We start from the raw sequence: 4,488 nt of genomic DNA, 5'->3' as shown, positions 1-4,488 counted from the left end.
GGCTCGTGGCGCCCAGTCGCGCGTCGCTCGTTAAACTCGTACGTAGAGGTCAGCGGCGCTTGGCCGCCTTTCGTAGTACCGATTTCTGCTAGATTTTCCTCACCGGATGGGATCTCGTCTGGATTTATTTGGCTGAAGAAATCAATCTAAAACTATTCAATCTACAAGAAATTCGGAATTTGAGGAATTGATCTTAACTAATCTATGGAATTGATCTAATATCTAAACTACGGAGCTGATCCAACCTTTCGTTGAATTGGGTGCCGCGCCCCCGGGAAGCCGAGATGAATCTTCTCGGGGGCGGTGCGCTGCGGAAGTGGTGGGACCAAGGATCGAGTGAAGTTGGTCTAATGGCTCTGATACCATGTGAAAAAATATAGGATGGCTGAATATTGTGTTGGTCTAATGGCTCTGATACCGTGTGGAAAAATATAGGATGGCCGAATATTGTGTTGTGTATGTTGTTGTTTGATCTGACCCATGTATGGGGTATATATAGAGGTACAATGGAGGGAGAAAGACTTGGAGTAGAGGACAAGTTACACATGGTTCAAACCTATCCTATCTCTATCTTTTATCTCTATCTCAAACGTAAATATACTTCTAACACACACGACATCGTAGCATGGCGGAAGTGAGAGGCATGCTTATTTCTGCGTCTTCCAGAACCTACAGGGACATTTCTAATATTTCCACCAGCGGTCCAATACCTCTGGCAATTCCTGCAGAAGTGCCTAGGCTAGCTAACATTGTAATTGTTGAAGTAGCAGAACTTTGTTTCCATGCTATTGCAACGAGGGCATGGCACGATTATATCAGGCTTCTTGAGTAACCTTGTCTTGGTCAGATCCATCAAACCCAGATTTAATCTCCTCAAATTTGAAACCAGTTCTCACTTCCACCCCATGTTTGCTGATAGCTTGATCATTCTGCTCTCTATTCTTGGAATAGAAAGGAGTTGCTTCGACATTCAAAAGATTGTTTGAGACACAAGGCATGACATCATTGCTGTTTGCATCATTTCCAAGCTTGGTGATAACCTGAAAAATATTATTTAACATGCATGAAATAGATAATTCAAATTGGAATCCATATTTTTTTATAGTGCCGACAGAGAGAATGCTGTTGAGTTAGCTACAAACATAGGCAATAAGGAGTTAAAGTTTTACAAAAAATCAATGCTGATCAGGTTACTGTTATTTTCTCAAATTACTATAAGGCACAGAAATATGGCATACTCGAAACAATGCATACACCACTGGCATAAGAGAGTACGAGACTACGAAAGATTTTATCATAGCAGCTGCTAAAATTATGTGATGTCATAACATCTACTTGATATCATAGCTGATTTAAACAAGTAACACATTCTTCAGTCATGTACAATTTAGTTTCATGTTTATCCATGAGTTCCATGCCTCATTATGTTTGTTTAGGTGTTAAGCGTTGACTCATATCACCGATAATTTCCCCTGTGTACTGCCCCTTTCTTTATAATATTCAGTTGTTTGTCTCTTTGTTATACTTGCAATCGTGGAACTCTTTCATACTTGGGGTTAAGAAATAGTAACTTTCAAGGAACCAGGGGTGTTATTGGAGGAATTCTAAGGCACCTCTGTTTCACGATAAAACACTAGATCCAAGGTGATGCTACCATGGTGCAAGGGTACCCAGCTCTTCTTTTGCAAAAGAAGAGTATATTTAGTTTGTATGTAGTATAAATTTGCACGACAAGTGTTTTTGGGAGATTTTTATCAGTCTTCAATGAACAATGGGCCAATGAAAAGCTCCTCCGGTGAGTCCTTGACCCCCTCACGGTCCCTATCTATATATCATTTCCCTTTTTGCACAACTGCCTAAATACTAAAAACACACTATACTTGTTATAACAAAAAAAAGTTCTATGTACAGGGGCAAGATAGAGCTGGTCAATGTATACTTCATATGCAGTAATTTCTTAAAATAACCCTTTGTAACAATCAGACAAAATTATGGCTCCGAACTGCAGTAATTTCTTATAGGAACCTTCAAAGAGCTAGTAAAAAATAATAAATCAAACAACGATCTTTAAAATCCTGGCTCTGCCACGGACTAGATTAAGAGTTGGAGTTACTTATGACAAGAGTACCAGAACCATTGACTACCTTGCATGTATTTACCTATAACACGATATGCACATGAGTAGGCTTTACATTTCCACGTAGGTTGCAAAATCATTTGGTGGAATTAGTTTGGTATTTGATATCGGTTAAAATGGACATATAATATTACATGATTCGCTTGAATCTATGTTGATCAATATCTATGACAGATGTTTTGAATTAAATAATAATTCCAACTAGTTGGCATAGCTTTGGTTCTATCATGAAGCATAAATGAATTTCATGAGCACCATTTTTGACATTCCAAAGACAAGACATAAACTGATTTAGGAGGTCCACAGCAGAACTGTTTGCAAACCAAGCTTCCCTCTAGTTCAACATTAGAGTAGAAGCAATGTTTTTCTATGACTGCAATTAAGGGCTTGTTTCCTAAAATCCAGCTCTGATCTGGAAAATACAAGCCAAACGGGGTAGCTTCACAATATGCCACTTCATAAAAAATTTAGAATATGGGGTCCAACTTCCTGTTTTTTTATGAAACTCTTCAGGGGGTGCTTCAAAAAACTCCAAAAGCTGGAGTTGGGGAGAAATTACCCACCACTGCCACCAGTAGGTGGATACTCTTTCGTTTCTCCTCATGTCAGCCAATCAAATAGATCATTTCCACCGAATTTCCATTCTTGAAGCTAGACTTAACTGGAAGCCAAACATTCTCTTTGGTCTCTTTGGTAGAGCTGCAACTCTTTGGTGGTCAATTTTATCTTAACAATCTTAGTGCAAACGTATTTGATCAAAGAAGTTGAAGTTTCGTTTTTCATTTGGCAAGGAAAGGCTAAATAAAATCCTTATGGACATAGGGATTTATTTAACCGTTTCCTTTCTCAATAGAGAACTGTTTCCTTTTAGTACACCTTTTCAAGATGGAGACTATCAAGGACAAGCAGGCTGGTACCACATACCAATTCAAGGCACTGCTGTCTACATCTTGTCAAATCAAGAAGGCCCTTGGTAGGGTAGGACACAAAGATAGCATGAAATTAATTTCATGAATCCTAGTTAGGAAGACCAAGAAACGTAATTGAATGGTGGAGACAAACATAATTACAGGAGGCTTTGAAGAGTGAGTAAGCAGACTCCCCTCTATTCTCGAAAAGGGTGGGTTTGGATAACAAAGGGAAAGGGTCCATTCATTCATATGGTTCAAACACGCATCAAGCAGAATGGCAACAAAAGGATAAAAAACAGTTTGAAAAATAACAAGAACAGAAATGATTCCTGAAGAATACTAGTGAGTACTAGCAATTAACTGGTGGGTTCTTGGGAGGGGAAGACGGAGCTGCAATGCCACCTTTCCGGAAAAAAGAAAAACGAAGCTGCAACCGCAAAGACCTAACAAAACCAGCCGCACATTTGACAGCACAAAAGCTGCCAAGAAAGAAGAAGACCGCATCACATCGGCAAGTGAAAGGAACCGGACAAGTCCCCCGCCCCGTCCAAGGAAAAGGAAGGTTCCCAACCAACCTCGGCCGTGGTGTCGAGGAGCGGGATGGTGTGACCGAAGAGCTTAATGGCGGCATCCCCCGGTCCCTAAGCACGGCCATGGCGGCGTCTCGATCTCGGCAACGCAGGAGGGTGGTGGGTGTATGGCATGTCACTGGGCCTGGGGCTGGGTCAGACGGGTTGGGGTAGGCGGTGAGCAAACTGGAGCTGGAAGTCCCACAAATAATTGTGCGTGGATGGGCGAGCCAAAAGTGTAGCCTAGCCTAGCCTACTTTTGGGGCTTTTGCACCAGGGCAGCCGGTAAAAGTCACAAAGGCAATGCACTCATGCAAAAGATTATCTACTTTCTTTCTTCTAATGAATCACACACACAATTATGCTAACCCAAGCAGGTCCATTTGTTGTTTTTTGACAGGAAAGTCCATTTGGCTACTACTGGTACTAACCCTGTTTTGAGTCTCTAATTTTGGTTTTTGGACAGGGGACTGAGTAAAGGATTTTCCTTTTTTGTTCTCTTTTCATGTATACTCCTCCTATGCAATAAACTACTATTCGTACTGGACTTATTGGTCAGGTACGAGGCCTAGGCGTGAGGGAAAATATTCTCCGCTATTGTGGATGCAGTAAGTAATTTTTGCAACTAGTCCTACCACTGAGGCTGAGCACCGAGATATTGGTTGCTGAAACAGTGAACGTTTTCGTCAAGAAAAAAGAAACAGTGAACGTGATCTCTGGCGCATAGGCACAACAAAGCACAGAGGAGCAGTGACCGGGTGCACCCGTTTGCGCGCCAACCATCGCTGGTGGCAGATCCACAGCTGCAGCGGCAGCGCGTCGCTTTTGCGCAAATGCAGTGGGCCCCACTTGGACAAAGCGCTTCCTCACT

At 41.7% G+C, this 4,488-nt stretch overlaps 1 long non-coding RNA gene across 1 annotated transcript; it reads right to left on the bottom strand.

Annotated features, from left to right (window-relative positions):
- Window positions 1–422: 422 nt before the first annotated feature.
- LOC123069697 (uncharacterized) lies at window positions 423–3,829 on the bottom strand. The gene is made up of 2 exons (XR_006432701.1): window positions 3,624–3,829; window positions 423–1,040 (listed from the first exon to the last, which is right to left on the bottom strand). It is a non-coding gene; the product is annotated as an uncharacterized lncRNA (long non-coding RNA).
- Window positions 3,830–4,488: the final 659 nt, after the last annotated feature.

Source organism: Triticum aestivum, chromosome 3B (assembly GCF_018294505.1).
Source record: "Triticum aestivum cultivar Chinese Spring chromosome 3B, IWGSC CS RefSeq v2.1, whole genome shotgun sequence".
In the NCBI taxonomy this organism is placed as follows: domain Eukaryota; kingdom Viridiplantae; phylum Streptophyta; class Magnoliopsida; order Poales; family Poaceae; genus Triticum; species Triticum aestivum.
This window is presented reverse-complemented; position numbering and strand designations above follow the sequence as displayed.